At 39.0% G+C, this 18,926-nt stretch overlaps 1 protein-coding gene across 2 annotated transcripts in view; it reads left to right on the top strand.

Moving 5' to 3' along the window:
- LOC143659032 (uncharacterized) overlaps positions 1-18,926 on the top strand; it is a 146,173-nt gene that overhangs the window by 13,208 nt on the left and 114,039 nt on the right. The window lies entirely within an intron of this gene.

The following is an 18,926-nucleotide window of genomic DNA, read 5'->3' on the forward strand; positions in this document are numbered from 1 at the left end:
CATTAATTAGTTGTTTCAACTCCTGTCTTGTTTGTAGTGTTAATTTATTTGTTAGCCTGGGCCATATCTTCAAGTTTCCTAGTATATGACTCATGGGTTTTTTTTGCTGGTGTCCACATTGATTTCCCTGATTAATTTATTCTGGAAGTTGTTTTCACACTTTTATTTTGGGTTTTCTTGTTGGTTGGCTTTGTCCTCTGTTCTTTGACATTCAGTTCAACTTATTCTACACCTCTTCCATAGTGTCTGTTTCATGGATCAGAAATTATCAGCTTTTGTTTCTCTGATTCTTGCTCTGCCTATATAGAATCCTTGCAAGGAGGGTTTCCCCAGATATGACTGACTGACCCCTTTTCCTGGTCAAGACAAGCCTGGGTCTCAGGAGGATGGTGTAATCAGTCTCAAGTTTCCCAAAGGATGACACCCAGCAGGCTGCCAGTCTTTCTTGTGAAATCTCTTGGTTCTGTGCTTTTCCTACCCTGCTCAGCAGTTGGTGTTTGTCAGCCTGCAACTGCACACCTATGTAAAGTGGTGTGGTGCCTTTAGTTCTCAACAGACCCCACCAGGGTGTGGTTGATACACAGGTTGAGGTAGAAAGTGAACTTAAGCTGTTTCTGTTTTCCAAACCCTGGGTCTGTATTCTGTGAATGAGAGCCATCACTTGTGCTGGGCCCTGTCCCCTTTACTTGGGGAAGATATACCCTTTAGGGAATAATCCCCTTTAGTTGAATTGTTACTTTTTCTCTGACACCCCTTAACCCTGCCCTTGCCTACACCACTGTTGACAATTGAAAATGGCTGGTGCTTTCTTTAATGGGCTATTAAAAATATTTTTTTTAAATCCTTTTCAGAGCCTGGACTCAGGCTCCATATTTGTCATTCAAGAGTCAGAATTGGCACCCAAATCTGTGTGTGCCTCTTTTCTTGTGGCACAGCCTCTTTCCAATATTCTGAGCTCAGGCAACTCCAAAGGCCTGTTTTTTAAAAATATTTTTATTATAAACAACAAACAAACATATGAACATTCTTGACATATAATCATTCTTGACATGGTTACAATCAATGGTTCAAAATATTATCACATGGTTGTATATTCATCACCATGATCATTTCTTAGAACATTTGCATCTCTCCAGCAAAAAAAAAGAAAACAGAAAAAACTCATATATGACATACCTCTTACCAGCCCCTTTCATTGACCATGAGTATTTCCATCTATTCAATTTATTTTTACCTTTGTTTTCCCAATTAGTTGTTTATTTCCTGTCCATATTTTTTACTCATCTTTCCATAAAGGAGCATCAAACAAAATGTTTTCACAATCGCAAAGTCACATTGTGAAAACTATATCAGTATACAATCATTTTCAAGAAACACAGGTACTGGAAAATAGCTCTATAGTTTCAGGCATTTCCCTCTAGCCTCTCTAATACACCTTAAGCTGAAAAGGGGATATCTATATAATGAACAAGAATAACCTCCAGGATAACCTCTCAACTCTCTCAGCCACTGACACTTTATTTTATCTCACTTCTCTCTTCCCCCTTTCAGTCCAGAAGGTTTTCTCAATCCCTTGATGCTCAGTCCCAGCCCACTCTAGGATTTCTGTCCCATGTTGCCAGGGAGGTTTATACCCCTGGGAGTCATATCCCACATAGAGAGGGGGAGGGCAGTGAGTTCACTTGCCATGTTGGCTGAGAGAAGCTTCTGTGTTTTTTTTTGTTGTTGTTGTATTTGTTGTTTTCTTTCTGTCAGCACCATTTCCTCTCTGCTGGGAGAGATCTCAAGGTTCTTTTTCTACTTGCTCTGGGTTTCTCTGTGCCTGGAGCTTGTATTCAGTAGTCCAAATTTGTTAATTAACATTGAAGTTGGAGCTTGGTTGAGCTTCCTTTACTTGTTCCTAATAAAGACTGCTTATTTTTCCATGAGAAAGTATCTCCAAAGCAGACTGCTCTGCCAGTAAGGTAGGGTACCATGTTTTTAACCCACTCAGAAAGGTCTATCCACATACTTCTTCCCTAGACCTCTTTGTCACCAATTTTCAATTATGGTCTTTCCAAGTCCCTGACCATCCAGCCAAACCATTAGCAACAGCCCATGAGTCAGTATACAAATGCACCTCTGGCCAGTTCTCCTTCCAAGAAAAATGAACAACCAGGGACACTGCTCAAAGTTCTGTCCACTGGGAGGACTTCCCCTCACCACTGTCCTTCAAGAACACCCCAGAAAGGGGTTGTAGTGCTACAGCTGTCCACTTTTGGGCGGTCCTGCATATCATGCTGAACCATCTGTAAACCAGACCCAAGTTTTCTCTTCCTCGGTCAATTCACTATAAGGAACTCCCCAAGAGGCCATAGCTCTGGTCTGGGGAAGAGAAGGTAATGTGGCAGGAGTGGAGACCATGGGCATTTGGGCCACTTCCTCATATAACTTACTTGTGCTTTCAGGACCTGCTCTGGCACTATCTTGTATATACCATTTCCATTTTATGATAGGGTGCTGCTGTGCATGCCCAACTTTGTGGCTTGGTGGGTCAGACAAACCCAGCTCATGGTAGGCATGGTAACTTGGTGGCCCAAGGTTAAGTGTTCAGTCTCTCCTAAGGCCCAGTAGCAGGTTGTTCTAGTTTGCTAGCTGCTAGAATGCAATATACCAGAAATGGAATGGCTTTTGAAAAGGGGAATTTAATAAGTTGCTAGTTTACAGTTTTAAGGCTGAGAAAATGTCCCAGTTAAAACAAGTCTGTAGAAATGTCCAATCTAAGGCATCCAGGGAATGATACCTTGGTTCAAGAAAGCCGATGAAGTTCAGGGTTTCTCTCTCAAGTAACAAGGCACATGGCAAACACAATCAGGGTTCTCTCTCATCTGGAAAGGCATGTGGCAAACATGGTGTCATCTGCTACCTTTCTCTCCTGGCTTCCTGTTTCATGAAGCTACCTGGGAGGTGTTTTCCTTCTTTATCTCCAAAGATCACTGGCTGGTGGACTCTCTGCTTCTTGTAGCTGTGTCATTCTCTGCTCTCTCAGAATCTCTCTTTCTCCAAAATGTTTCCTCTTTTATAGGATTCCAGTAAACTAATCAAGACCCACCCGAATGGGTGGAGACATGTCTCCACCTAATCCAGTTTAACAATCACTCTTGATTGAGTTACATCTCCAGGGAGATGATCTAATTAGTTTCAAGCATACACACTGAATAGGGATCAGAAGAAATGGCTGCCTTTACAAAATGGAATTAGGACAAAAACATGGCTTTTCTAGGGTACATACATCCTTTCAAACCAGCACACAGACCAAAAGCTGTTTCCCAAAAGGAGAGTAGTTATCTGCAGAAGATGGTAAGGCTTTGCTCCAAAATCCTAAGGGCCTACATTATGATTCTCCTATAGGGGCCTGCCAAAGGCTCCAAACAGCATCTTTATTTGTCACTGACACTTCCAGCACATTGGATCTGCTGGATCATATGGTCCAAGTGGGAGAGCAGCTTGCACAGCAGCCTGGACCTGTCACAGAGCCTCCTCTTGTTCAGGTCCACTCAAAATTAGCAACTTTTCTGGTCGTTCAATAAATGGGCCAGAGTAGCATGCCCATATGAGAATATGTTGTTGCCAAAATCCAAGGAGACTGACTAGGCATTGTACCTCTTTTTTGGTCATAGGAGGGGCCAGATGCAGCAATTTATCCTTCACCTTAGAAGGGATATCTTGACATGCCCCACACCACTGGACACCTAGAAATTTCACTGAGGTGGAAGGCCCCTGTATTTTTCTTAGATTTATCTCCCATCGTCTGACATGCAAATATCTTACCAATACATCTAGAGCAGTTGCTACTTCTTGCTCAGTAGGACCAATCAACATGGTATCATCAATATAATGGACCAGTGTGATGTCTTGCAGGAATGAGAAATGATCAAGGTCCCTGTGGACAACATAATGACATAGGGCTGGAGAGTTTATATACCCCTGAAGTAAGACTGTGAAAATATATTGCTGACCTTGCCAGCTGAAAGCAAACTTTCTGGTAGTCCTTCCTAACAGCTATTGAGAAAAAAGCATTTGCCAGATCAATAGCTGCATATCAGGTACCAGGGGATGTATTGATTTGCTGAAGCAATTATGCCACATCTGGAACAGCAGCTGCAATTGGAGCTACCACCTGGTTGAGCTTATGATATTCCACTGTCATCCTCCAAGATCCTAATGTTTTCTGCACAGGCCAAATAGGAGAGTTGAATGGGGATGTGGTGAGAATCACCACTCCTGCATCCTTCAAGTCCTTAATAGTGGCAGTAATCTCTGTAATCCCTCCAAGAATCCAATATTGCTTCTGATTTACTATTTTACTAGGTAGGGGCAGTTCTAGTAGCTTCCACTTGGCCTTTCCCACCATAATAGCCCTCACTGCTCTAGTTAGAGAGCCAATATGGGGAATCTCAATATGTCTATTCCAGTTGCTCAGTATGTTTATTCCAATTATACATTGCTCAGTATGTCTATTCCAGTTATGCATTCTGGAACTGGGGAAATAACTACAGAATGGATCAGGGGGCCCATTGGACCCACTGTGAGATGGACTCCCAGGATTTCCCTAGAGAGCAGAAGAGAAAAAGGGGTGCCGCACAGGATTAAGAAATGACAGACACCGGAAGTTAGTTAAGTGGGGTCATGGGACTCAAGCTCATCACTTGCAAGAGCAAAAGCAAGAGCCCCAAATACCCTGATGTCCATATATTTATTGTGTTTTTACATGGGAACTGTTTTCAGGGTGGATAGTCAAAGCAAGATTTATTTTGAACATCTGTCATGCCTGCAAAGCTACAAAGTTTGGTTTCCGGCTCCTTGCTGTGGAGATGTTTATTTCTTATCAGCATGCTCTATTCAGGTATCTTTGGGCTCTCAAGTCAGCATCCTTGAAAGCATTTGCTTCAGCAGTTTACCACATTAGCAGGGCATGGTGTACCTATGCTCAGTGTCCTCAGTCAGCCCTGAGAACACTAGTTTCTGCAGTTTCCTACCTGAAACTGTACAGGCAGAACATTTATCCAGTAAGGCCAGATTAAATGAGGTGTAACCCAGGCCAGACTTCATTCCACAGATACCAGAGGGCTTCGCCTCCATGGGTACTCTGACATGGCTTTGCCAACAGTCAGAGGGCTCCTTCATGTGAAACTTGACCTGGGCCCCAACAATGGACGGGAGCTGAAACTCCATTGATCACCTAACCTCCATAAACCCCCACTCTCACTGGTGGACCAGACGGATGTTTTTGGGTCCCCTAGAATTAATGTCACTTCTGAACCAGTGTCTATTAATCCCTGAAATATCTGATCATTTCTTTTTCTCCAATTTACAGTTACCCTGGTAAAAGGTCATTGGTGTCCTTGGGGAAAGCTTGTAGGAAGATTAACAGTACAAAATTGTGGCAGGGTTCTCCCCCCAAGGGACCTGGCTACCCCTTCATTTAAGGGACTCTGGGTCTGTAAACTGTCTCAAATCTGGATTTAAGGGGGTGTGACTCTGTGTTTTTGTAATTCAAGTTTGACTTCTCTTCACTTGAACTAAAACTCTTTTGTTTATACAGCTTGAATAAGAATTTAGTAGGCTTCCCATCTATGGTATTTCTAGGTTTCCCATGATTTACTAGCCAATGCCACAGATCTCTGCAAGTCATATAATTTTGACTCCTGCTTTGAGTTTGCTGTCTATTATAATAGCCATATCCACCCTGTCTTTGGCAATGAAGGGCTACCACCTGGCTTCTCCCAACTTGGGATCCAGTCATCTCCCTTGTGTTTAAGGATTCCAGCTTAGTGACAACAGTTTCCACAGTAATATCTGACCTACAGAGAAGTGCAACTACAGAGCTTTTCAGGGATGATGGTGCTAGTCTCACAAATATATTTCTCACAGTTCTGGTAAAAGGTACATCCTCCAGACATTTCTGGGGTATAGAGCAGGCTTTGCATGATAAATCCACTCCAACATTCCAATCTCTCTAAGCCTCTGGATCCCCTCATCTACATTATACCAGGGCAGTTTAGGCATTTCAACCTTAGGTAATGTCAGCCACCTTTTGATCCATGTTTTAGCCAACCATCCAGACAAATTGTTAATGCCTTTCTAACCCCTTGAGCTATAACATTGAATGCAGAATCTCTGCTTAGTGGGCCCATATCAATAAATTCAGCCTGATCCAGCCTTATATTCCTCCCACCATTATCCCACACTGTTAAAACCCATTACCACACATATTCCCCTAATTTCTGTCTTATATAAATTAGAAAACTCATGTATTTCCTTTGGAGTATAATGTACGTCCTCATGTGTGATACTTTGTACCTCACCTTTAGGGGCCTGTTGGGACTTTAGTCTAGTTATAGGTCAAAGAAATGAGGGGTGGTGGGGATGGGTCATGAAAAGAATTAGAAGTATCTTCTAAACCATATGCTTCAGGGGATTCATTTGCAGTTTCATCTGGTGAAACAGGATAAATCACTCTAGGGCTAATCCCTTCAGGAGGAGGTTGGGTGGCCAACTCCTCAAGGCAGGCTGGAAGTGGGCAGCTATGTCTTCAGGGCAGACAATTGCAGGGTTATCTAGAGAAGGCTCAGCATGACCTAGGGTTTAAACCTCACCACCAACATCATTATCAATCCATATGTCACCATCCCATTTCAGGGTCCCAGTCTTTTCCAATCAATGCCCTCACTTTAATGACAGACACCATGCAACATTGAGAGTTCAGTTTACGTTGTAATGTTGCTACTCTAACAATAAGATTCTGAGTCTGATTTTTGGAGATCTTAAGTCTACAGCTACAGGAAATATGATTTTCCTTCAGGACACTCATAGAAATGTTACATCTGTCAGACAGTGCTTAAGCTTCTCATTTGAACCTTAAGCCCATTCACTCATTAATGTATACAGTGTATCTAACAACAACCAGCCAACATCTCTATACCTCTTGTTTCAAGAAAACTCTGTAAAGGTGTCAAAAACATTATCACCCAGAGCCTGGCTTCATACAAGTGAAGCATTCGAATTGAATGGTGATATTTTGACTATCTCTTTTGCCAACTCACCCCATGGATTGGCAGTATCATTCTGATTTTGGGAATCAGAATCCTTAGTGCCTTTGAGTCCAGTCAGAGTAGATAACCAGTCATAAAAATGCATTCTAAAGATTCTGTTTCTTAAGAACCACTCCTGGTACCAAGTTGTATTAGTTAGGATTCTCCAGAGAAACAGAATCAACAGGAAATATTTATAAACATAAAATTCATAAAAGTGTCTCACAAACCAATGGGAATGTAGAGTCCAAATCCATAGGGCAGGCTATGAAGCTGAAGATTTGATGGAGAGTCTGGATGAACTCCACAGGAGAGGCTCACCAGCCAAAGCAGGAAGAGAACCTGTCTCTTCTGAATCCTTCATAAAAGGCTTCAGTTAAATCACTTAAAAGTGATTAGATTAAGCATCACTCATTAAAGAAGACATTCCCCTTGGCTGATTACAAATGGAATCATCTGTGGATGTAGCCAATGTGATCATGATTTAATTCTATGTAATGTCCTCATAGCAACAGACAGGCCAGCACTTGCCCAACCAGACAAATAGTTACCACCCCCTGGCCAAGTTGACACATGGACCTGACCATGACACATACCATACTCCTTACCACTCTCTTTCATTGACCATTAGTATTTCAATGTCATCGATTTATTTTAACCTTTGTTTTCTGTGTTATTTGTTTATTTCCTTTCCATATTTTTTACTCATCTGTCCATACCAGAGTTAAAGGGAGCATCAGACACCGGGTTTTCACAGTCACACAGTCATATTGCAAAAGCTCCATCATTATAAGATCATCTTCAAGAAACATGGCTACTGGAACACAACTCTACATTTTCAGGCACTTCCCTGTAGCCACTCTAATACACCATAAACTAAAAAGGGGATATCTATATAATGCATAAGAATAACCTCCAGGAGAACCTCTTGACTCTGAAAACTCTTAGCTACTAACAATTTATTTTGCCTCATTTCAGTCTTCCCTCTTAGCTCCCGATGCTGAGTCCCAGCTCACCCTAGGATTTCTGTCCAACTCTGCCAGGGGTGTTTACACCTCTGGGAGTCATGTTCCATGTAGAGAGGGGGAGGTCAGTGAGTTCACTTGCATGTTGGCTGAGAGAGAAAGAGGCCACATCTGAGCAACAAAAGAGGTGCTCTGACAGTGACTCTAGGTCCTAAGTTTAAGTAGGCTTAGCCTATCCTTTGTGGGAATAAGTTTCATATACAAAACACCAAGTTGGAGGGCTCATTTTAAAATTTGCCTATTTAGTCACTATCATTGTACAGTCCAGGCATTCCTAGATTATACCATCTCAGTCTTTATCATCTATCTTTCCTTCTGATTTCATATGTGCCCTCAGCTCTCCTCACTCTGTCACTTTCACATTCAGCTTCATTCATTGTGTTTACATTATGGTGCTACAATCAGGTAGTATTATGCCGTCCATTTCTGAATTTTCACAATCAGTCCTGTTGCACAGTCTGTATCCCTACAATTCATATTATCCAATCTCTACCCTCTATCTCCTGATAACCTGTGTTCTTCCTGAAATTCTCCAAGTTCACTTATTAATGATAGTTTATATCAGTGAGACCATGCAGATTTATCCTTTTGTTTCTAATTGCATTCAGTATTATGTTCTCAAGGTCCATTCACGGTGTTATATATTTCATGACTTTATTCTGCCTTACTGCTGCATAATATTCCATTGTATGTCTATACCATAGCTTGTTTAGCTGCTCGTCTGTTGAACATGTGGGCTGTTTCCATCTCTTGGCAATTGTAAATACTGCTGCTATAAATATTGGTGTGCAAATGTCCTTTTGTGTCTTTGCCCTCATGTACTCTGAATATATACCTAGAAATGGTATTGCTGGATCATATGGCAATTCTATACTTCCTGAGGATCCACCAAACTGCTTTCCACAGAGGTTGTACCATTTTACATTCCCACCAACAGTGGATAAGTGTGCCTCTTTCTCCACATCCTCTTCAGCACTTGTCATTTTCTGTTTTATTGATAATGGCTATTCTGGTGGGTATGAGATGATATCTCATTGTGATTTTGATTTGCATTTTCCTAATAGCCAGGGAAGTTGAGCATCTTTTCATGTGCCTTTTAGCCATTTGTATTTTGTCTTCTGAGAAGTGTCTGTTCATGGCTTTTGCTTATTTTTAAATTGGGTTGTTTGTCTTTCTTGTTGTCAAGATGAACAATCTCTTAATATATTCTGAATACTAGACTCTTATCTGATATGTCATTTCCAAATACTGTCTCCCACTCCATAGGCTGTCCTTTTACTTTCTTGACAAAGTTCTGTGATGCACAAAAATATTTAATTTTGAGGAGTTCCTATTTATCTATTTCATTATTTAATGCTGCTGCTTTGGATTTGAAGCCTAGGAAACTGTCTCCTATTACATGCTTTATAAGATATTTTCTTTAAAATTTTTTTTATCTTAACTCTAATGTTTAGGTCTTTAATGCATTTGGAGTTTATTTTTGTATAAGGTGTGAGATATGGATCCTCTTTCATTCTTTTGCATATGAATATCCAGTTCTCCAAGCACCATTCATTGAAGAGACTGTACTGTCCCAGGTGAGTTTGCTTGACTACCCTATCAAAGATCAATTGTCCTTAGAAAAGAGGGTCTATACCAGAACATGCTATTCTATTACATTGGGCAGTTTATCTATTTTTATTCCAGTACCATGCTGTTTTGACCATGGTGGCTTCATAACAAGACTTAAAGTTGGGTAGTGTGAGACCTCCAACTTCATTTTTCTTTCTCAAGATATTTATAGCTATTTGGAGCACCCTGCCATTCCATTTAAATTTGGTTTTATGATTTTCTATTTCTGAAAAGTAAGTTTTTGGAATTTCAGTTGGTATTGCATTGAATCTATAAATCAATTTAGGTAGAATTGACATCTTAACTGTAGTCTTACAGTCCAAGAATGCAGTATGCCCACCCACTTATTTAGGTCTTCTGTGATTTCTTTTAGCAATTTCTTGTAATTTTCTTCTATAGGTCTCTTCTATCCTTAGTTAAATTTATTCCTAAATATTTCCCCTCAGGTTGCTTATTACTAATGTATAGAAACACTTTAGATTTTTGAGTGTTGATCTTGTAACCTGCCACTTTGCTGTACCCATTTATTAGCTCTAGTAGTTTTGCTGTGGATTTTTCAGGGTTTTCAGCATATAGTATCATATAATCTGCAAACAGTGAGAGTTTTTCTTCTTCCTTTCCAATTTTGATGCCTTGTATTTCTTTTTCTTGTCTTATTGCTCTAGCTAGAACTTCCAACACAATGTTAAAGAACAATGGTGACAGTGGGCAGTCATTCTTGTCTTGTACCTGATCTTAGGGGGAACCTTTCAGTGTTTCCCTATCGAGATTGATGTTAGCTGTGGGTTTTTTCATATATTCCCTTTATCATGTTGAGGAAGTTCCCTTCTATTCCTGTCCTTTGAAGTGTTTTCATCAACAAAGGATGTTGGATTTTGTCAAGAGCCTTTTCTGTATCAGTTGAGATGATCATGTGGTTTTCTGCTTTGGTTTGTTGATATGATGTATTACATTAATTGATTTTTTTATGTTGTACCATCTTTGCATACCTGGAATAAGTCCCACTTGGTCATGTTGCATAATTCTTTTAATGTGCTGCTGGATTTTATTTGCAAGAATTTTGTTGAGGAATTTTGCATCATATTCATTGGAGAGACTGGTCTGTACTTTTCTTTCTTTGTAGTATCTGTCTGGCTTTGGTATGAGGGTAACGTTGACTTAATAGAATAAATTATGGAGCCTTCCTTCCTCTTCAGTTCTTTTGAAGAGTTTGAGCAGTATTGGTACTATTTTTTTCTTAAAGACTTGGTGGAATTCACATGTGAAACCATCTGGTCCTGGATTTTTCTTTTTTGGGAGGTTCTTGATGACTGATTCAATTTCTTCCTTTGTGATTAGTTTGTTGAGGTCGTCTATTTCTTCTCAGGTCAATGATAGTTGTTTATGCCTTTCTGAGAAGTTGTCCATTTCATCCACATTGTCTCATTTATTAGCATAAAGTTGTTCATAGTATCCTCTCATTACTTCCTTTATTTCTATAGGATCAGTGGTTGTGTCTCCTTTTCCATTTCTGATTTTATTTATTTGAATCCTCTCTCTTCTTCTTTTTGTCAACCTCACTAATAGTCCATCAATCTTATTGATTTTCTCATGGAACCAACTTCTGATTTTGTTGATTTTCTTGATTGTTTTCATGTTCTCAATTTCATTTATTTCTATTCTAATCTTCAGTATTTCTTTCCTTTTGCTTGCTTTGGCATTAGTTTGCTGTTTGCTCTCTAGTTCTTCCAAGTGAATAGTTAATTCTTTGATTTTTGCTCTTTCTTTTTTGATATAGGCATTTAAGGCAATAATTTTCTTTCTTAGCTTTGCCTTCTTGCATCCCATAAATTTTGATAGGCTTTGTTTTTATTTTCATTTTCCTTGAGATATTTACTGATTTCTCTTGTAATTTCTTCATTGACCCACTGTTTTTTAAGAGTATGTTGTTGAGCCTCAGTATGTTTGTGAGTAGTTTTCTGGCCTATGCCTCTTATTGATTTCCAACTTCATTCCTTTATGATCTGAGAAAGTATTTGTATGATTTCAATCTTTTTACATTTATTGTGACTTGTGACCCAACATATGTTCTATCTTTGAGAATGATCCATAATAACTTGAGGAAAAGGTATATCCTGCTGTTGTGCAGTGTAATATTCTATAAATGTCTGTTAAGTCTTATTCATTCATTGTATTATTCAAATTCTCTGTTTCTTTATTGATCCTCTGTCTAGATGTTCTTCCATTAATGAGAGTTGGGAATTGAAACATATGTGTCTATTTCTATTTTCAGTGTTTGCCTCATTTATTTTGGAGCACTCTGGCTTGATGCATAAATATGATTGTTATGTCTTATTGAATTGTTCCTTTTAGTAATACATAGTGTCCTTCTTTGTCTCTTTTAATTGTTTTGCATTTGAAGTCTAATTTGTTGGATAATAATATAGCTACTCCTGTTCTTTTCTGATTGTTGTTTGCATTAAATATCTTTTCCCAGCCTTTCACTGTCAATGTATGTTTGGCCTTGGGTCTAAAATGCCTCTCCTGTTGACAATACAATCCATTTTTTAATCCATTCTGCCTACCTATATCTTTTGATTGGGGAGTTTAATCCATTAACATTTAGTGTTATGACTGTAAGAGCAGCACTTTTTTCTACCATTTTGCCCTTTGGATTTTATTTGTCATCTCTAATTATTTTCTCTTCTTACTTTTACTGATAGTCTTCATTTCTACACTCTTTTCTACACCTCTCTCTCCTGTCTTTTTAAATTTGCATCTACTGCATCCTTTAGTATTTCTTGCAGAGCTAGTCTCTTGGTCACAAATTCTTAAGTGATTTTTTTCTCTGAAAATGTTTTAATTTCCCCCTCATTTTTTTTCATAGACAGACACCAGGAATCAAACCTGGGTCTCTGGCATGGCAGATGAGAACTCTGCTTGATGAGCCACTGTGGCCCACCCTCCCCCTCATTTTTAAAGGACATATAGAATTCTTGACTGGCAGTTTTCTTTTAGAATCTTAAATATATCATACCACAGTCTTCTTGCCTCCATAGTTTCTACTGTGAAATCTACACATATTCTTATTGGACTTCCCTTATATGCAATGGATTGCTTTTCTCTTGGCTGCTTTCAAAATTCTTTTTTTCTCTTTGATGTCTGGCATTCTGATTAATAAGTGTCTTGGAGTATGTCTATTTGGATCTATTTTGTTTGGGGTATACTGCATTTTGTGGATCTTTAATTTTATGTTTTTCATAGGAGATGGGAAATTTTCAATGATAATTTCCTCCATTAGTCTTTCTCCTCCTTTTTGATTCTCTTCTCCTTCTGGGACACCCACCACATGTGTACTCATGTGCTTCCTGTTGTCATTCAATTCCTTGAGTCCCTATTCATGTTTTTCTATTCTTTTTCCTATGCTTTCTTTTGTTTGTCAGATTTCAGAGGTCCCATTCTCCAGTTCACTAATGCCTTCTTCTGTCTCTTCAAATCCAACATTGTAGGTTTCCATTGTTTTTTTAATAATTTTTTATTAATTAGAAAAATTACAAGAAAGAAATGCAAACATACTTAATATATGCTCATTCTGTTCTACATATATAATCAGTAATTCACAATATCATCACATACTTGCATATTCATCATCATGATCATTCCTTAGAACATTTGCATCAATTCAGAAAAAGAAATAAAAAGACAGCAGAAAAATAAAACAAAAATAGAAAAAGAAGAAAAATTTTACATCCATACCCCTTACCCCTCCCTTTCATTGATCACTAGCATTTCAAACTGAATTTATTTTAACATTTTTCCCCCTGCTATTTATTTTTATTCCATATGTTCTACTGATCTGTTGACAAGGTAGATAAAAGGAGCATCAGACACAAGGTTTTCACAATCACACAGTCACATTGTGAAGCTATATCATTATAAAATCATCATCAAGAAACATGGCTACTGGAACAAAACTCTACATTTTTAGGCAGTTCCCTCCAGCCTCTCCATTACATCTTGGCTAACAAGGTGATATCTACTAAATGCATAAGAATAACCTCCAGGATAACCTCTCAACTCTGTTTGGAATCTCACAGCCATTCAGCCATTGACATTTTGTCTCATTTCACTCTTCCCCCTTTTGGTTGAGAAGGTTTTCTCAATCCCTTGATGCTGGGTCTCAGCTCATTCTAGAGTTTTATTCAATCCCTTGATGCTGAGTCTCAGCTCATTCTATGATTTCTGTCCCACATTGCCAGGAAGGTCCACACTCCTGGAAGTCATGTTCCACGTAGACAGGGGGAGAGTGGTGAGTTTGCTTGTTGTATTGGCTGGAGACAGAGGCTGCATCTGAGCAACAAAAGATGTTCTCCTGGGGGTGACTCTTAGGCCTAATTTTAAGTAGATTTGACCTATTCTTTGTGGGGTTAAGTTTCATGTGAACAAACCCCAAGACTGGAGGCTCAACCTATAGCTTTGGTTGTCTGCACTGCTTGTGATAATATCAAGAATTCAACTGGGGGTGTTGAATTTTCCCCCATTCTCACCATTTCCTGAAGGGGACTTTGCAAATACTTTTCCACTCACTGATCAAATCACTCTGGGATTCATTGGGGCATCACTCTGGACAAACCAATAAAATCTAATTTCCTATCCAAGGTTCCATGTACTTATGTTGTTCAGCCAAGTATCCACATAAGTTATATTAGGAGATGCACTAGCCAAAATATAAATTTTGTACCAAATAAACATTTTTTGATTTAGTCTCATGCATAAGTTGAAATTTTAAAATATTAATTACCATCTATTTTCAGCACCCTGCAGTAATAACATTCCTTTGTTCTTCCTCATGCAAAAACATTTTTAAATTTGTACATTTAGTCATTATCATTATACACTCTAGGCACTCCTAGATTATACAATCTCAATCTTTATCATCTATCTTTCTTTGGGATTTCATTTATGCCCCCAGCCCTCCTCCCTCTATCATTCTCACATTTGGTTTCATTCAGTGTTTTAACATAATTGTATTACAGTTAGGTAGTGTTGTGCTGTTCATTTCTGAGTTTTTATATTCACTCCTGTTGTACAATCTGTATTTCTTCATCTCCAATTACCCAACATCTTACCCCATTTCTATGTCCTGATGGTCTCTGTTACCAATGAAATATTCCAAGTTTATTCACTAATGTCAGTTCATATCAGTGAGACTGTACAATATTTGTCCTTTTGTTTTTGGCAAATATCAATCAGCATAATGTCCTTAACTTCCACCCACCTTGTTATATACCTCATAACTTTATTCTGTCTTACAGCTGCATAATATTCCATTGTATATATATGCCACAGTTTGTTTAGCCACCCATCCATTGATGGACATTTTGGCTGTTTCCATCTCTTGGTAATTGTAAATAATGCTACTATAAACATTGGTGTGCAAATTTCCATTTGTGTCCTTGCTCTCATGTCCTTTGAGTAGAGTCAGCATATAAACCATTGTTTTTTTCATCTCTTCTACTATGCCTTTTTTCCCCATAAGTTCTGTGATGTGCTTTTTTCAGACTTTCCGTTTCTTCTTTTTGGTTGCCCATTACCTTCTTTATATCCTGCCTCAACTCCTTGATTTGATTTTTTATGAGATTTTCTATGTCTGTTCAAACATCCTGAATTACTTGTTTCAACTTCTGTATCTCATTTGAATTGTTGATTTGCACCTTTGACTGGTCCATATCTTCAATTTTCCTAGTATGACTCCTGTTATTTTTTGCTGGCATCTAACAAATCAATAGTTTGATTTCCTCTCCAAATATTTGGAGAATAATTTCCAAGTATTCCCCAGAATAGTTTATTCTGGAGATTGTTTTCACTCTTTTACCTAGAATTTTCTTGTTGGATGGCTTTGTTCTCTATATGTTCTTTGACATTCAGTTCAGCTTATTCTAGACCTCCAGCATAGGTTTTGTTTAATGGATCAGAATATTTCAGTTTTTGTTTGTTGCTTCTTGCCCTGCCTATATGGAACTATTTTTTTCCTTAGGAGGTTCTACTCAGATATTATAGACCCCAGTCAGGTTTTTCCAGACCAGACTGCCCTCCTTTCAGGAAGAAAGAGTCACCTGCATCAGTTTTCTCTGAGGGTGAAACCAGCAGGTTGACACACTTTCCTATGAAGCCTCTAGACTGCTTTCCCTGTCCTGCCCAGTATGTGGTGCTTGTCTACCTGCTGTTTCCCACCAGTATAAAGTGATGCAGTTCCTTTAACTTCAGCAGACTCTCCCTGTATGGGTTGTGGTTGAGACAGAGGAGAGATTGTAGGTTGGCTTTACTTGCTTCAGTTTTCCAATCCCTAGGGATGGAATTCCTTGATGGGGGATTCCATCTGAGCTAGGCCCCACCTCTGTCCTGGGGAAGGCACAGCCTCCATGGAATTAATTCCTTTCACCTGACCAGCCTGTTTGTCTCTCAGACATGCTTAATTCCACCCTTGCCTGGGGCAGTTGGAGTAGGAGAAACCTTGCAGTTCTATCTAATCAGCAGTTAAGTAGTAGAAACAAAGCAAATAAAAATCTCTTTCAGAGCAGGACCTCTGTTCCTTGGGTTTGTTAATCAAGAGCTTAAGTTAGTACATAGCTCGGTGTATCTCCAGGTTCTATGTGCACACACACACCCTTTTTTGGGAGGTCCATCCCTTGTAAAGTATTTTGTGCTAACCAATCCAAAAATCTGTTTTTTTTTTCTATCAGCCCTTCCCCCTCTGTGTGGGGTAAAATTGTCTATTGCCTTTAGCTCTTATCCAAGCTTTATCTGACCAAGGGGCCTATTTTCAGTAGTCAGAATTAGTTAATTAATTCCACAAGTGGAGCTTTGTTGAGCTAAGCCCCTGCTTCTAGCAAAGTCTCTTTCCTTTCCCCTCTAGGAGCCAGGTGGCTGTGCCCATGGGGGAAGGACACCAGCCTCTGTGTCTTGGGGAACTCACAGTTCTGCAGGGAATCCCAGCTGGTCCAGCTTGTCCAGACTGTTATGCTGTGTGTCTGGCCACTGATGTGGCCACAGCACTGGTTCTGTACTGTTCCAGGCTATTTACTAGCTGCTCTGGAGGATGAACTAAATTCCACACCTCACTAGGCTGCCATCTTGGACTTTGTGCTTGGACTTTTCCCTGAATGTATTCCCAACATTTTTTCTTGTTTGTGAAAAATAAGATTCAAAAAATCAATAAATTTCAAAACATAGAACAACAATTAGTTGTAGAACAGACTTCAGAGTTTGGTAGTGGTTACAATTCCACAATTACAGGTTTTTACTTCTAGCTGCTCTAAGATACTGGAGACTAAAAGAAATAGCAATTTAATGATTCAGCAGTCATATTCATTTGTTAAACCCTACCTTCTTTGTATAACCCCACCATCAGCTTTAATCTTGCTATCCCACTCTTTAGGGGTATTTGGGATATGGTCATTCTAACTTTTTCATGTTGAAAGGGCTGTCAATAATATCAGATAGGAAGATGGAACTAGGTGATATTCTGGAGAGGCTCAGCCTTCAGGGTTTCAGTACTTATCTGTTCTAGGGACAATCTGGAGGTTATAGGTTTCTGGAAAGTTACTCTAGAGCATGAAAACTTTGTAGAATCTTATATATTGCCCTAGATATTCTTTAGGATTAGCTGGAATGGCTTTGGCTGGGGTTTGGCAAGTTACGAGAGGTAGCAGTGTCTCACTGAAGCTAGCTTAAGAGTAACTAACATAGTAGGCTCTCAACTCTTTTTTAATTCTCTTAGCCCCTGATACTTTGTTAGTTACACTTCTTTTGGTCAGGATGGAGTTGTTGGTCCCACTGTGCCAGGGCCAGACTCCTCCCTCAGAGTCATCTCTCACACCACCAGGTAGAATTTCATCCCTGGATGTCATGTCCCATGTAGCAGGGAGAGCAATGATTTCACTTACAGAGTTGGGTGTAAACAGTGAAGCCATATCTGAGCAACAAAAGAGGTCCTCCAAAACTAACTTTTAGGCATAACTACATAAGCTTCACAAGAGTAAACCTCAAGATCAAGGGCTTGGCCTTTTGATTTGGTTGTCCCTAATGATGGGCACAGTATCATGGGATTCCCTGATGGTAAAGTTTAATAGTCCCACATTTTTTCTCCCATCCCTCAAGGGAATTTGCTGATACTTTTTACTTATCTGCTTAATGGACTCTAGGGTGTATCCAGGCATTACATTAAGCTATACAGAATTGAAGGCCCTCATTCTTATTCTGAGCTCCTTGTATTTCAGTTGTTGAAATGAGCTATCCAGACAGGTTGAGTTAGATTATCTGCTACAGAAAATTTAGGTTTCAGACAAAATAAACCTTTCTTCCTTTGGTCTCACAGAGTAGGTGCAGTTCTAGAATATAGACAATGTTTTCCTTACCCTTGTATTCTGAATTACCTTAATCCTGACCTGATCAGCTTCATTCTTATCTCTAAATACCAGATTATAGATATAAAAAATATTGTATCAAAATCCAGAAATAATAATTACAAGTCTAGACTCAAAATGTGGCTGCTATAAGAGCTTGCAATCTAGGCCCTTGCTTTCTTTCTTATGATCATTTTCTAAAGGAGCCCATACAATAATTGTTCTTTCATTTCTGGCTTATTTTGCCTCACCAAATGTCCCACAGGTTCATTCATATTGTTGCATGCCTCATGACATCATTCCTTTTTGTAATAGCACAATATCTGATCATATGTATACACCATCATTCACCAATCTACTTCTCAAGTTGGTGCATCCTTCAGTCACCTGTATTCTTTAGCCATCATGTATAAAACCCTGAAAAATATACAACAAAGTTAATTGAGCTAATAAACAAATTAGCAAAAGTGGAGGAATATAATTGATGTGCAAAAATCATTAACATTTCTACACAAAAGCAATGACCTAACTGAGAATTCAGTTAAGGAAAGACTTCCATTCAAAATAGCAGCTAAAAGAATCAAGTACTTAGGAATGAACTTAACAAGTAACAGACTTGTTCATGGATAACTGCATAACATTGCTAAAAGAAATCAAAGAAGATGTAAATAGTTGGAAAGATAGTCCCTGCTCATGGATAGGAAGGTTAAATATAAATTGATATCTTAATGTCAATTCTACCCAAATTGATTTACAGATTCAAGGCAGTACCAATCAAAATTCCAACAACCTACTTTGAAGACAATGGAAAAGCTAGTTTCCAAATTCATCTG

This window comes from Tamandua tetradactyla, chromosome 16 (genome assembly GCF_023851605.1).
Source record: "Tamandua tetradactyla isolate mTamTet1 chromosome 16, mTamTet1.pri, whole genome shotgun sequence".
Classification (NCBI taxonomy): Eukaryota; Metazoa; Chordata; class Mammalia; order Pilosa; family Myrmecophagidae; genus Tamandua; species Tamandua tetradactyla.